Below are 15711 nucleotides of genomic sequence, written 5' to 3' on the forward strand. Positions count from 1 at the left end.
AGTCAGGGGTACCTTCCAGCAGGCCCCCACTCATGTCCCCCAGCACCTCCACCCCCCAGCAGTCAGGGGCACCTGCCAGCAGGCCCCCACTCATGTCCCCCAACACCCCCACCCCCAGCAGTCAGGGGCACCTGCCAGCAGGCCCCCACTCATGTCCCACAGCACCCCACCCCCCAGCAGTCAGGGGCACCTGCCAGCAGGCCCCCACTCATGTCCCCCAGCACCCCACCCCACAGCAGTTAGGGGCACCTGCCAGCAGGCCCCCACTCATGTCCCACTCATGTCCACCAGCACCTCCACCCCCCAGCAGTCAGGGGCACCTGCCAGCAGGCCCCCACTCATGTCCACCAGCACCCCCACCCCCCAGCAGTCAGGGGCACCTGCCAGCAGGCCCCCACTCATGTCCCCCAGCACCGCCACCCCCCAGCAGTCAGCGGCACTTGCCAGCAGGCCCCCACTCATGTCCCACTCATGTCCCCCTGCACCCCCACCCCCCAGCAGTCAGGGGCACCTGCCAGCAGGCCCCCACTCATATCCCCCAGCACCCCCACCCCCGAGCAGTCAGGGGCACCTGCCAGCAGGCCCCACTCATGTCCCACTCATGTCCCCCTGCACCCCCACCCCCAGCAGTCAGGGCACCTGCCAGCAGGCCCCCACTCATGTCCCACTTATGTCCCCCTGCACCCCCACCCCCCAGCAGTCAGGGACACCTGCCAGCAGGCCCCCACTCATGTCCTCCTGTACCCCCACCCCAGCAGTCAGGGGCACCTGCCAGCAGGCCCCCACTCATGTCCCCTAGCACCCCCACCCCCAGCAGTCAGGGGCACCTGCCAGCAGGCCCCCACTCATGTCCCCAGCACCCCCATCCCCCAGCAGTCAGGGGCACCTGCCAGCAGGCCCCCACTCATGTCCCACTCATGTCCACCAGCACACCCACCCCCCAGCAGTCAGGGCCCCTGCCAGCAGGCCCCCACTCATGTCCCACTCATGTCCACCAGCACCCCCACCCCCCAGCAGTCAGGGGCACCTGTCAGCAGGCCCCACTCATGTCCCCCTGCCCCCACATCATGACCATCCTCAATCATGGGCCTAATGGCAAGCCACATCACACCCCATGCCACCCCAGCCCAAAAACCCAACCAAGTATTGCATCCACCCACATAGAAATGCCCATTACATGATACAACCTGAATGGCAAGTATGTAAATGAACACATGTCCGTCACAGACACACAATGGGTGCAAGTGAATGTGAAAACCCACATCATGACATGCATGAAATCAATGAGAGAATACCACACACCGAAGTATGAAACAAAAATGTATTGAATCAAAATGAATGTAATGAAAAGAAAACACACAATAATGTGAAGAAGAAATAAAATGCAGCATGTCCAGAAAATAATGAAAAATATGAAATCAGAATCCAAAGAAATCCAAATGAAAATGTGTCCAAAGTCTCAGTCAAACAAAGCAAATCCAAGGGAAAAAATAAGTGAAATCCATTGCTCCATGGTGAAATGAAAAGAAAAAAAAGAAAATCCACTGTTCAACTATATACAAATCACCAATCCAGGGTCCATGAGCCCAACAAATGAAATGAAACCTACAAAAAAGACTACCTAATAAAGAACTGTATACAAAAACGTGGTGCATTGTCCAATCGCCCCAAAATAAACAAAAACAGAAAGGAAACCTAACACTATCTAACTATTTACAATGGCAGCGGGCTAGTCCGACGGCTCACTTATTTATGTCCCGGGCCAGGGCATCATCGAACTCCCGCTCAATGTCCTGGAGGCGGTCCTCTTCCATGGCCCCGAGGGTTCGCAGGGACGATGACATGTTCACCTCCAACTCCCTGCGAATTGCCCCAGGCACTCGGCCCGCCTCAGGGCCCTCCGCATGGAGTTCTCCGCCCTGACCATTGTGAGCCGTGCCTCTTCCACCCGCTGCCGCTCCGCATCTATGGCGTGGCCCAACCGCTGCCACACGGAAAACACTTGAAATCCAAGGTTCTCCTGCCCTATGGCCGATGCCTGCCCCTCCGATGTTGAAGGCCCCGAGCCATCATTGCTCCCACCATGTTGCTGCTGCTGTGCCTGTGCCTGCGCCCTGGCTCTTGCTGCCTGCACGTCCTCCTCCGGCTGGGGTGCAGTTGTCATGGTGGCCACCCCTGCTGGACGTCCGACTCCCGACTGTGGCAGGGATGTGTCCTCCACCAGCCTGGCCGCTGGGTCAGGGGCAGCTCCACAGGGTACCCAGGTGACACATGAGTAGGAAGATGGCATGGTGGATGACTGGCGCATAGGGGTTCAGGTGAGGAGGGGGTTGCAAGAAGGTCCAGCACACAGAGGAATCCAGCACCGGTGACCCGTCCCAGTAGGTCAACATGGTCAAAGAGGCATGCGAGACGACGTGCAGTCTCTCCACGAAAAGACTGCAGGTCACCTCGCATGCCCTGTTGACGCAACGCTATCCCACTCAGGATAGGCTCAACACGGTCCCGGATAGCCACGTCTGCAGGGAGAGGAAGGCCAGTTGTTGTGTGCTCATCCCCTCCCTGAAAACGGGTCTGGACGTAGGCATCCCTGCTGGTGCCAGATGATGCAGTGACAGGATCAGGGACAGGATTACACACAGGCACCTCTGCGGCGGCCTGTGCTGCCTCCTGTCCCTACCCCCGCACTGCACCTCTAGCACCAGTGGAATCCCTACCTCCAGACCCCGTGTGTGTCCCTTCCGCGGCCTCCTCTTCCACCAAACCCCCCACCAACATGGATGACTCTGTGCCATCTTCCTCCGTTGGACCCTGTGGGGTCTCAGCTGCCCCTTCTGCTGCCGAGGAGTCCACCTCCAACCTCTGCCTCTTGGACCTACCCTCGGCAGCTGCAGCCTGGGATGCGGCACCAGACTCCTCACTGCCCGACGAGATGACAATCTGGGAGGGGAGCTAGGCCTTGCGTCTCCGGCTGGTGGTGCGATCCTTGCCGCTGTGCTCCAGCAACCTCTCCGCCCTCTTCATCAGTTGACGCTGCAGACAGGGAGAGATAAAACACAGACATCAGGGCACTGTACAATGGACTGATACACACATGACAGATGGACATGAGTGGCAGTGTCAAACATCAGACATGGCATCACACTGCACGACACACATGTCATTTCAACTCACACACATGAGCATTTCTACAGCAATATTGCACCAGGCAGCAACATCCATACACATACAACAGCATGAACAGCCGAAGGTGAGCCTGACTGCACATGAAACACAGGGAGTGCACTAGACACGCACACACGCCACCACACTTACATGCATGTCTACATCTCCTCCAACTGTCGCAGTGATGTGATCGCCATACATGTCACATCTGGCATTCAGCCTTCTACATATCAGTGTCACGTGCATCCATGTTGCATCATAGTTGCACACTTGTCAAATACACACACATGCACATGTACACAGTGCCGATACATGCAGCAGGAACCACCATCCATATGTGACACCACAACCATGCCAACGTACATACACAGAAATTCAAACATGTGTGCTCCCACACCTGCATTTGCACAGCATGCTTACCAACACATACACCATCAATGTGTCTCACACCTAAGAGACCTCACATGTGGCAGCCTCACACCCCTGTTCATACACATCCCTACGAAAAACACATGTGCAACCTGCACACTACTGGCACACCACCACACGCACAGCGTCCAATCAGTATGCATGTACACTTACCGCTCGACTCCAGACAGGTCTGCCTCTCACGGACCTGGACGTGGAGCGCTGGGCATATGTGTTCCAGGACGCGTAAGCGTTTCCCTCGTGACGTGGCAGTACGCGTGGAAAAACTGCACGTCCACGTGTGGATGCGTGTAATCCGAGGAAAGGGCCTACGCGTAAGTGACGTGACGCGTGCGGGCGTTTCCATCAACACGGGTGCATGTTCATCGCACACGTCCAAAAACTGCACGTCTAAGTGTCAGCTCGTGTAATTGGAGGAACGTGACGCTGTATGTGTGGGCCGCTTTAAAAGGTACATGTAGGACACGATTCCCTTGTACGTGCTTTTCGTGGAGAGCGAGTGTGTGAATTCTGTACTTCTTGTCGGTTCACACGAGATTACTTCACAGCGTTTCAAGTTCGTACTCCCTGTTACCTCTGACAGCGTTCTTTATTCTTTTTGGGCCTGTTTCCTCAAACAGCGTTCACTTCTTCTTTTGTCCTGTCTCCTCAGACAGCGTACAATTCTTCTTTTGGTGGGGGTGTTGCCAACGCGCGTCTTTTTCACGTTTTTTTCATGCAGACGGTGAGTTGCACACGTATTTACCAACTGTGCTTGCCCCGTGTGTTGCGTACCCCTTCAGAGGTCATTGTAGGCTGCGTGTATTACACGTACGCTTATTTTTGTGTTTCTGGGTGCCACAGCGTAGTGCGGGCTCATTTTTTCACGCACATGGTCTATAAGGGGTTGCGTGCACATTTTTTTTTTATTTTGGGCTGCCTCTGTGTTGCGTGACCTGTCATCTTCCCCCAGGGGTTACAGACAGCCTTGTTAGAAAACTAGGGTACGAATTCCATCTAGTACCCTACCCCTTTCACCCCCAATTGCCCAGGACAATAGTTTACTGCTACTCCCATACGCACAACAACATCAGTGCCATGGTTGGGAGGCGACCAAGCGGTAAGGGAGGCAAAGGTGGCCGCCCTTCAAAAGGTGGGCATGGTGGGCGCGGTAGGGGACATGGCCGGGATTTGCAGCGTGCCCCTAGACCCCCATGTGTGGAGGACCAATCAGGGACACCCATGCCCCCCCCTTGGTTGAGGGAACCGTGGCTGACACCATCCCAGCTCAGCCCTTGTTGGACCAGCCCATTGTGGCACCTGACCTGGCACAGGATGACTCCCAGGCTGACTTCCAGGTCAGCAAGTCTAGGCCACGTGTGGCGGTGCAAGTTGGTGTCACCAAGCCACGTGGATCTGGGGCAGCTATGTCATCTGCTGCCCCAAGTAGGCAGGGTGGGGAGGCTGCAGGGGCAGCTGCAGCTCCATCCACCACAGCTCTGAGTCTCCCAGCCAGGACAGTGTCGGTCCATCTCCATAAAACTGACGTTCCCCCTGCCAACATCACACTTCTGCCAATGCCTTTAGCAAGGCCTATGGTCATTGTGCATTCGCACACTCCTACTACCCAGTCCACCGGTGCTTCTGTCCCTACTGACCAGAGCAGCGTAAGCCACTCAGGCTCCACTCCACCTTTGAAAAAGAGGAAGAAGGGTGCTCTGGCACAACAGGCTGAGAACCCAGACACGGCTACACACTCTGGCACGACAAGGAAGCCTAGCTTTAATGACCCGGAACTTGATGCACTTGTGACCTATGTGTCGGCACATAGCCACGAAATGTTGGTGACTGCAGGGTGCAAGACCACACCTGGTCAATGTAGGGCACACTGGCAGACCATCGCGGACTGCATAAGTGCCCTTGGATTTGTGAGGCGCACAGCTGATGATTGCTACAAGCGGTGGAATGACCTGAAACGCAGAGCAAAGAACAAGCTGGCCTCAAATCATGCCGTTACTCTGGTGACTGGCAGTGGGTCTCCACAAGAGGACAACGAACCCACTGAACATAAGTCTGTTGCTGGGACCTTCATCACAGAGGAAAAGATTCAAGGTGTGGGAGAACTACCTGATTACGAGGCATTGTCCGGTGAGTGCCCGTGCGTTTGTGTGTAATCCATGTGTATGTTGTTTGGGTGACGGGTTCTGATTGAGTGCAGGTGAGGGTGTGTATTCCTGAGCATTATGTGTCACCCATTTGCTTCCTCCCATACATTCACGTGCCTTGGATTTGGGTATGACTGTATCCCTTCTGCCCACAGTTGCCAATTACGCCCAGATTAGTGCACTTTACCTTGAACTGTCATCTTGCAACTACATTGGTCAGATTTTGTAAGTGTTCATTCAGGCTGATTGTTTCCACTCTCCCATTTTTAGTACACATTATTCTGCCCTATTGCAACATATGTGATATGCTTCGGTCCTTGTTTACAGCCCACACTGGGCTACTACTTTTACCTGGTTGTGTTAATGATTACACCATTCAGGCCGATGGAGTATTGGGCTGCAGACATTTTTTATTACGGCATGTTTGCATGTGGAAGATGACAGGTGTTTCCTGTAATGTTAAAGTGACCAACCATTGATCAGCCCACAATCACTGTATTATTGGACACTGGATGTGTTTCAGTGTGTGGCACATGCATATTTTGCAACACTATTCAGCATCAATCTCCGCATCATGTCGATGTGACATGGATGTGTGACAGTACTCATTCACTGACATATTGCTGTAGTTTTGTAATTTACCGTGGCTATGCTACATGACATCTGTGTGGTGGCATGTGTCATGTATGTGTATTGGACATGCCACTCACAGCCTGATGTGTGATGCCAGTGCTACCCAACATGCTGCAAATGTGTTGCATATCCATGTTGCGCTCCCCAGTGTTTGCCTTTTTGACTCCACTTCCAACTCTTTGACAGTGCATGCATGGCAGGGTTATAGTCATGTGGGACATGTGTATTTCATGTACTGGATCTCTGGCTTGTCACGGCCTATGTGTGTGCTATGGTGCTCATGCCTGTTTCCATTTGTTGTCTTTCATATTTTTGCAGGTGATGACGCACTTGGTGCTGTTGAGGTTGAGTAGATGGTGCAGACCCAGGAGGAATCTCAGGCACGACCGGGCACCAGTGGGGGACGTGGTGGTGGGTGAAAACCCAATGTTACTGCAGACCATACTGTCCAGGGGTGCCTCTGGGTGCACCTCCCCAGACCTCTATTCAGGTGCTGAGTTGGATGATGAGATTTATGTGCAGTCGCAGGTAAGTGTTTCTGGCAGGGATTCTGTTCTGTCCAACCCACTTGGACCAGGGGTAGAACCCTCTATGGGGATGTCAGTATTGGTAGGTCCGCCTTTGGCGGTTACGGATGCAGGGTCACAATCCACAGCATCTGATCCTGTTCCTGGGCCAGCAGATCAGAGGGGGAATGCAGTCCTGCAGCCTCAGGCAGTGCCAGCACAGCAAGGTGCAGATCGCCTTTGCTCCAAACAGGTGTGTGGTGCCCGTTGACGCGGTGGCCGTACGCCACCAGGCAATACTGTATGGGAAAACTCCATGTAGGGTATGGCAACCCAACAGGCAGCATCAGTAGAAATTATGGCTCAGGCAATGGAGAGGTTGGCCACTTCCATTATCCCCCCTGAAAGGCAGATGGAGCAACAACAGCAGGCAACAGACTCCATTTGCCAATCACACAGGGAAGACTAGTTGGCGTCCAACAGGGACCGACGGGCAGCACTGGAGACTCTGCGCGAATCCATATCAATAGAGTTTCAAGGCCACAGGGAAGCCCTGAGGGTAGAACTCCATAACTTCAGGCAGAGTCTGCTTGAACTTGAGGCTTCCCGAAATGTTAGGGCAGAACAGCAGCTGGAGCAGCTCACACGTTCGCTCTCAGCTGAGATGCTTACAACACATGAGGAGATCCAGGCATCATGCGAGGCCATGCGTGCAGAAATGCAGGCAACCCGTGATGTGCTGCATGGGGATCTCCGCACTTTAATCCTCCAGAATCAGACCTTCCAGACCTGCATGCTTGCTGCCATGGAGGACCATACCAGGGCTTTGTGTGGACTGCCTCCCATCGTACCACCGCCTCCTGATGCAGCATCAGAGGATGAGCAGAACGACAGCAGTTCTCCCACAATGGCATAGCCGTGCAGGCCATGAGCCCAAGGAGGTATTTTTTATCTCGCAACATCCACACAGGTGGGTGTTGGTGTGCACCCTGTCCTCGAACCTCCTGGGTGGCCTCCCCCACCCCCCTGACCCACACATGGACATTTTTGATTTTTGATATTTTTTTTTTACAGTGTGTTGCCTTGTGTGGCTCCCGTGGGCATCCACTGTATTCCGGCAGGGCACATGCAGGCTTGTCCTGAGTTTGGGTTAGATGCTTGGGTTCGTGAGACACACACCTTTTTCTTCCCGTTTCATTGGGCTTGCAAAGGGTGTGACCAAGTGACAGTGAATTACACAGTGACGTTGGGCTCCCATGAGCTGTGTGTGCAGTCTGTAGTCAATACTGTGTAGACATCGCTAGTGGATATTGTTGTTGTATTGTACACTGCATGGTGTATTGATATGTGCTTGTGCATCCATGTCTTCCTCCTAATCTGCAGGTTCCTTCCTCATGTCTTCACAAGGCCGTCTACTTTGCAGATGCAGTTCATGTTGTATGCAGTACACTGAGACATTTGCGTGGCAGCAACACTCTACAGTTGTAAGGGAACGATGTGCTGGCGTATTCAGGTTGTAAGACTACCACTACTTGAACTTAGTACTGTCATGTTTTTGCATTTTCCCATGGTGTGTTGCAGCATTGTGTTGGTGGTAAGTATTTGGTAATGTGTGCTGTTAGTTATACATTACTGGGAGCATATTGTGTGTGGGCAGTTTCCATTAGGGACAGTGTACTTTGTGACACTTGTGTCAGGTCTTGTGCATTGCTTTGTTTTCTTTCACATTGCATGACATGCCATGGAGTGTTTGGTGGTGGAGCTGGGGAGGGGTTGGGTGACATGGTGCTGTTCTCATGTTGTATTTAGCAAGGGGGTAATGAATTTTGCAGCATAGATGTATGTCTTTTGATGACACAGCATTGGTGGTGTTTGGGTAGGTAGGGATGCAAACAATGTAACACTTCCAGGTGATCAATCTCAGGATGGTATGGTTGTGACAGTTGAGTGTCCCTTATGTCATCATCATTGATTGTCAGCTGGTATGTGCCAGGGCTGTGTGCACTCCACAGGGGTGTGATTTTAGGTGAAGTAATTAGGCACCAGCTGCGTACGGGCTGCCTCACCACATGCCCTTTCCCCTCCCATGCGCAGCAGGCGTGCATGTGGTTGGGGATGTGGGGGCACCACCATGTCCACCGGCAGGCCCCGGCATGTTGCAACGTTGTGCAGGACACATGCTGCCACTATGATCCTGCACACTACTGGGGGAGCATATAACAGCTGCCCACCAGAGCGGTCAAGGGAGCGAAAGCGTGACTTGAGCACTCCAAATGTGCGCTCCACTATGCCCCGGGTTGCAATATGGGCTGTGTTGTATCTTACCTCGGGTGGCGTGGTGGGGTTCCGAATTGGCGTCATCATGTGGGTGCTCAGAGGATAGGCACTGTCCCCTGGGGAGGTGGTGATGGTATCATTAGTGGGGTTGTGACATTACTCAGTATCTGACATGCATGCATGTGCAGTGGCATTTATACTCACCAAGCAGCCATGTATCGCCATGCCGCCCAGCTTCTAGGTCCCGGTTTAGGGTTGACATTCTGTAAATGAAACTGTCATGGGTGGACCCTGGATAGTTGGCATATACTCAGGTGATGATTCCCTTGGCATCACATACTACCTGCATGTTGATGGAATGCCAGTGCTTGCGGTTTCTATAGATGTGCTCAGATGCCCTGGGGGGACGTAGAGCCACATGAGTGCAATCAATGGCACCTAGCACTTTGGGGAATTGTGCCACCCCATAGAAATCCTGTACAGCAGCCTGCCTTTCTGCAGGTGTTCTGGGCAGGTATATGTGCCTGCGTACTGATGGGCGTGCAGTCATGATGGCCAACACCTGTGTAGGCAGCGTGACTGCGTGGCCTGTGACACCCCTCCCCCACCATAGCACTTGTCCGCTGAAATGATCCAGTGGCCAAGAAGTGCAGTACATTGAGGACCTTCTCCAGGGGGCTGAGTGCTTGGGAGCACAGGGCGGCTGATGTGAGGTCATCCTCCCACTCACTCACCAGGTCGAGTATTATGTGAGGTGGAAACCTGTACCTCCCATACACCTGGTCATCAGGCATCCCAAAAAGGCTGGTTCTGGGTGTAAAAATGCTGGGCCTGACTATCCTCCTCCTCCTCCTGCGGTATCCCACGACCACTGCTGCTAGGAACGGTATATTCATCTTGGCGTCTGGGCTTGTTTGTTGTTTGCACGCACTTTTATGCTGCGCGGGTCCACGTACGCCTGCTTCCTGCTGGCGTACATGTTTCCGGATTAGCGCGTCTTTTTTGGCGCACGCATTAGCCCCGTTTAATTCCATGAATATGAGTTGTAGGCGCGCATGTGGGCGTTCCGCGCATTTGCATCCTGTACTTCCCCCGTGACACCCACATTTTCACGCGTTGTTCCCCACTCCGCCTGTTACGCCCCCTGCTATGTGCACTTTCGCTGTGCACTTAGCGCACGCTGTTTGGAGACGTGTGCGCCAGGGTGCGCCACGCAGAATTTTAGCACACATCCAGGCATTTACATGCGCACAGACTTCCATGAATCGCTGTGCGCGGGTTTTGCTGCGATTTTCGCACTTGCACTGCGATTCGCACGCTTTCGCACGCTTGCGCCGAAAATTTTAGCGCACATTAATTCCATGAATCGGCCTCTGATGAAGTATGTAAGAGTAGACACATGTAATTAATATTAAAAATATATATTTAACTTTTATTTAGTGTTTTGTATGTTGGTATTTTTTAAATGGTTTTAATTAGTAAAAACTGCCTTAAGTGTTAATATTTTTTTGTACAGCATGAAGCAACATTTAAAATATATTATGTGGTGTCTGCAATTTTAATATTAATTGATTGATTTTTTTAAATGGGTATAACATGTATGTGTATTTGTTGTATTTTTTGTGGCAGGATTTATAATTATTTTTAAAAATAACATTTTATTTTACTTGAAAATGTTCAAATTTGTTATTGTGATACATATATCATTGTTATTATAATTATATTGTATTGGAATGCATTCATTATGATTAAATAGCAACAGCCCATATTTCTAAATACACACAAAGAATCAAATTTAAATTTGAAATTAATAATTTTTATATATTTACTTTTAAAAGCATGTCTTAGTTGATGATATTTTAATGTTTGCAAACACGTATCTGCATTAGTTTCTCCTTTTAAGCAGACTAAAAAAAGAAGCATACTCTGGGCCAATACATGGTCCATTTAGAGGAGACACACAATCACCAACTTGATGTTTTAGGACCTTTAGAAGGTACATGTTAATTTCCTTTTTCTACAGTTACAGTTTCTATATGTTTTATTTTATTATATGTTTTTCTAAATTGTACTAACTACAGTGGAACTGTTTTTTTACGCGTGTTTGGTAGTTTCAGTTTTATAAACATTTCTAATATATATCTGCTCATGTTTATTTTGCATATGCACTAATTTTGCTGAATTTCATAAATTATATTTTTTAAGTTTACCCCGTTTTAATTTTTATTTGTAAATGTTGCAAATTACTTCTCTTACATTTTGCACATTATCTGGTGCAGGAGTTTGAAAGTAATCCCAAATCTCTGGTCTTAATTTGCAAAAAATTGAATTATTGCAGAGATAGATATATTTTCGGGTTGTTGCTTTTTGCTTTTGCTAGTAGCCCTTGAAATGCTGTGACTACTGCCAGTACTACAAATATTTAGTTGTGATATTTGTTCAGTTGTTGAACTTTCTGATGTACTGTCATGCGCCCCTTCTATGTAAGGGTATGGGACCGATGGAGATGCAGCCGCCATTGAATTGCTCCACTACGTTGCGCTGCAGTGTTTTCAGCTGTCTAGTTTTTCCTTCTGTCATGGCCGCCGCCGCCGGCTTTTCTTCACTCCCGACCGCGGCGGTCGCGTTGCAACTGATTTGTTTCTCCTTTGTTGCCAGCGCTTCTGTGAGTTTTCTCCTTGGCTTACCGCCCTCCTATCTGGAGTTTTCGCCTTTCCCCTTTTCTGTGCCTTCTTTCCTTTCTTTCGTCTTCATGGCTTCCCTGGCCCTCGGCGTCTCCCTGCCGTGCCTCGGGTCCTGTGTCCTGGCTTCCCTGTTCTCTCTCTACTTACCTGGGTTACCGTCTCTCCTCTCGCTTTCATTTCCTTTTTCCGTAACAGAGTGGAGCAGTACTGTACCTGGATTCATAGCTTACCTGAGTGTCCGGAAGACATTTACCGACATATCAGTATTCTCTGGGGTTTTTTGCCCTCGCAGCTTTTTCCCCTTCTGGCGGCTGCAGATCCGGGGCCTCTGGTTTCCGGATATTTCTCCGGCAACCAGTGTGGCGTCGTTCCGCGGTCGGCCATACCTGCATAAAAAGAAATAAACAGTGAGAGATAAGAAGAAGACGAGGACATCCGCCACACTTTATTCAGGTGAGGAAGAGAGTGGAACAAACTATTCGGATATAGAGGTTGATTCACATGACATGTACAAGTTAAAGTAGTAGTAGTAATAGGTAAATTGTCTTTTTTTTGTTTTGTGCTCCACGCTAGTTTTACTTTTTAAAATGTTACTACTTAAAAGTGAAGGAGTTTTAAGTTGCTTTTTTGCTGATGTTATAGGTGTTTCTATTGGGACCTTGTTTTATTTTTTTAAAATAGAACTAGTTGAATTGCTAAGATGTATTTTTTTGGTTCAATAAAAGTACTTTGCACCGTTGAAATAGTACTTGCACTAGTGGTAGTTGTAGTAATAGGGAATGTAGTGGTGTGTTTATTTTGATGTGTGGACTTTCAACTGTTGGGATATTGGGATAGTAGCATGGTTATTATTAGGTGAGGTATGAAGACAGGCAGATATAATAGTGTGAGGTGAGTCAGAAAAGGAGGAGGATGAGACACATATTTGGGCATCATCAGCATATAAATGAGAGGAAGACTAATTGAAGAAACTATGGAAGAGAGAGGGGAGGTATAAAGAGAAAGGTCATGCCCCCAAACCCCTCTAGCTTTTGTCTTTCATAGAAAACCCTATGTATCTTGTACAATTCCTAGAGAGCCACGTTATAATCATGAGCATAGGCCAACAAACTCACTCACATTTTCGATTTAACCTAAAGTACTCTGCATCACACCATATTTCGATGCATTAAAAAAATTATCCGTGGAGCACAACTTACATTTCAAAAGATGAATATCTGTGAATCGCACCTGCTCCAATCTGCCATCTTGTGATAATGTAATCAGCAGTGCAGTCAACCAAAAGGTCAGGTGCCCTGATGGCAATAAATCATAGCACATGCCTCTGCTTCTGACATCAGCTGTGGCATCCGCTATGCAATGCCCCTGGTTGTGACGTTAGTACATGGTGTTGCCAAATGCAGTCTACGTATTTAAGTAATCACGTTTCTCCACGCAAACACAGAAGACACTCATGCATTATGTTGTAAGTGGATATTGTAATTTCAAGTAAAAACACAGTGGAAAGTTGTAAATGGAAGCAGCACAGTGGGCTGCTGCAGAGTGTAGAATGTGGGGTTTCAATGTTGTGGGATGAATGGGGGAGGCGTTGGGAAAAGAGAAGGGAGAGAGCTGCTGCTGTGAGGGCTGCTGCTGTAATAATTTAAAGGCCGATTCATGGAATTAATGTGCGCTGAAAATTCCCGCGAAAGCATGCGAATTGCAGCGCAAGTGCGAAAATCGCAGTGAAACCCGCGCACAGCGATTCATGGAAGTCCGTGCGCGTGTCAATCCCTGGATGTGCGCTAAAATCCTGCGTGGCGCACGCTGGCACACACGTCTCCAAACAGCGTGCGCTACGTGCACAGCGAAAGCGCACATAGCGCAGCGCACACAACTAAAGTAGGTGGAACAGGGGGCATAACACGCGGAATGGGGAACAACGCGTGACAAAGTGGGCATCACGGGGGAAGTACAGGAGCCAAATGCGCGGAACACCCACACGCGCGTCTACAACACATATTCATGGACTCGAACGGGGCCAATGCATGCGCCAAAAAAGATGCGCTAATCCGGAAACATGTACGCCAGCAGGAAGCAGGCATACGTGGAACCCGTGCAGCATAAAAGTGCGTGCAAACAACAAACAAGCAAAGACGCCTAGATGAATATACTGTTCCTAGCAGCAGTGGTTGTGGGATACCACAGGAGGAGGAGGAGGATAGTCAGGCCCAGCATTTTTACACCCAGAACAAGCCTTTTTGGGATACCTGATGACCAGGTGTATGGGAGGTACAGGTTTCCACCTCACATAATACTCGACCTGGTGAGTGAGTGGGAGGATGACCTCACATCACCCACCCTGTGCTCCCAAGCATTCAGCCCCCTGGAGAAGGTGCTCAATGTGCTGCACTTCTTGGCCACTGGTTCATTCCAGCGGACAACTGCCATAGTGGGGGGGTCTCACAGGCCACGCAGTCATGCTGCCTGCACCAGGGGTTGGCCATCATGACTGCACGCCCATCATTCCGCAGGCACATATACCTGCCCAGAACACCTGCAGAAAAGCAGGCTGCCGTACAGCATTTATACGGGGTGGCACACTTCCCCAAAGTTCTAGGTGCCATTGACTGCACCCATGTGGCTCTACGTCCTACCAGGGCATCTGAGCACATCTACAGAAACGCAAGCACTGGCATTCAATCAACGTGCTGGTAGTATGTGATGCCAAGGGAATAATCACCTCAGTATATGCCAACTATCCAGGGTCCACCCATGATAATTTCATTTACAGAATGTCAACCCTAAACCGGGACATAGAAGCTGGGCGGCATGGTGATACATGGCTGCTTGGTGAGTATAAATGCCCCTGCACATGCATGCATGTCAGATACTGAGTAATGTCACAACCCCACTAATGATACCCATCATCACCTCCCCAGGGGACAGTGCCTACCCACTGAGCACCCACATGATGACGCCAATTCGGAACCCCACCACACCACCCGAAGTAAAATACAACACAGCCCATATTGTAACCCGGGGCATAGTGGAGCGCACATTCGGAGTGCTGAAGTCATGCTTTCGCTCCTTTGACCGCTCTGGTGGGCAGCTGCTATACGCGCCCCCAGTAGTGTGCAGGATCATAGTGGCAGCATGTGTCCTGCACAACGTTGCAACACGCTGGGGCCTGCCTGTGGACATGGTGGTGCCCCCACATCCCCAACCACAAGCACGGCCGCTGCGCATGGGAGGGGAAAGGGCACGTGGTGAGGCAGCCCGTACGCAGCTGGTGGCTAATTACTTCACCTAAAATCACACCCCTGTGGAGTGTACACAGTCCTGGCACATACCAGCTGACAATCAATGATGATGACATAAGGGACAGTCAACTGTCACAACCATACCAGCCTGAGATTGGTCACCTGGAATTGTTACATTGTGTGCATCCCCACCTGCATCCCTACCTGCCGAAAGACAACCAATGCTGTGTAAAAAAAAACACACACATTTATGCTGCATGAATGACTACCCCCTTGCAAAATACAACATGAAAATAGCGCCATGTCACCCAACCCCTCCCCAGCTCCACCACCCAACACACCATGGCATGTCATGCAATGTGAAAGCAAACAAAGCAATGCACAAGACCTGACACAAGTGTCACAAAGTGCACTATCCCAAATGGAAACTGCCCACAGAAAATATGCTCCCAGTAATCAATAACAAACAGCATACATGAACAAATACTTACCACCAACACAATACAGCAACACACCATGAAACATTGCAAAAACATGACAGTACTAAGTCAAAGTAGTGGTAGTCTTACAACCTGAATAAGCCAGCACATCAACCCCTTCCAACTGTAGAGTGTTGCTGCCACGCAAATGT

Source organism: Ambystoma mexicanum, chromosome 1q (genome assembly GCF_040938575.1).
Source record: "Ambystoma mexicanum isolate Mex_15411 chromosome 1q, UKY_AmexF1_1, whole genome shotgun sequence".
NCBI classification, from domain to species: domain Eukaryota; kingdom Metazoa; phylum Chordata; class Amphibia; order Caudata; family Ambystomatidae; genus Ambystoma; species Ambystoma mexicanum.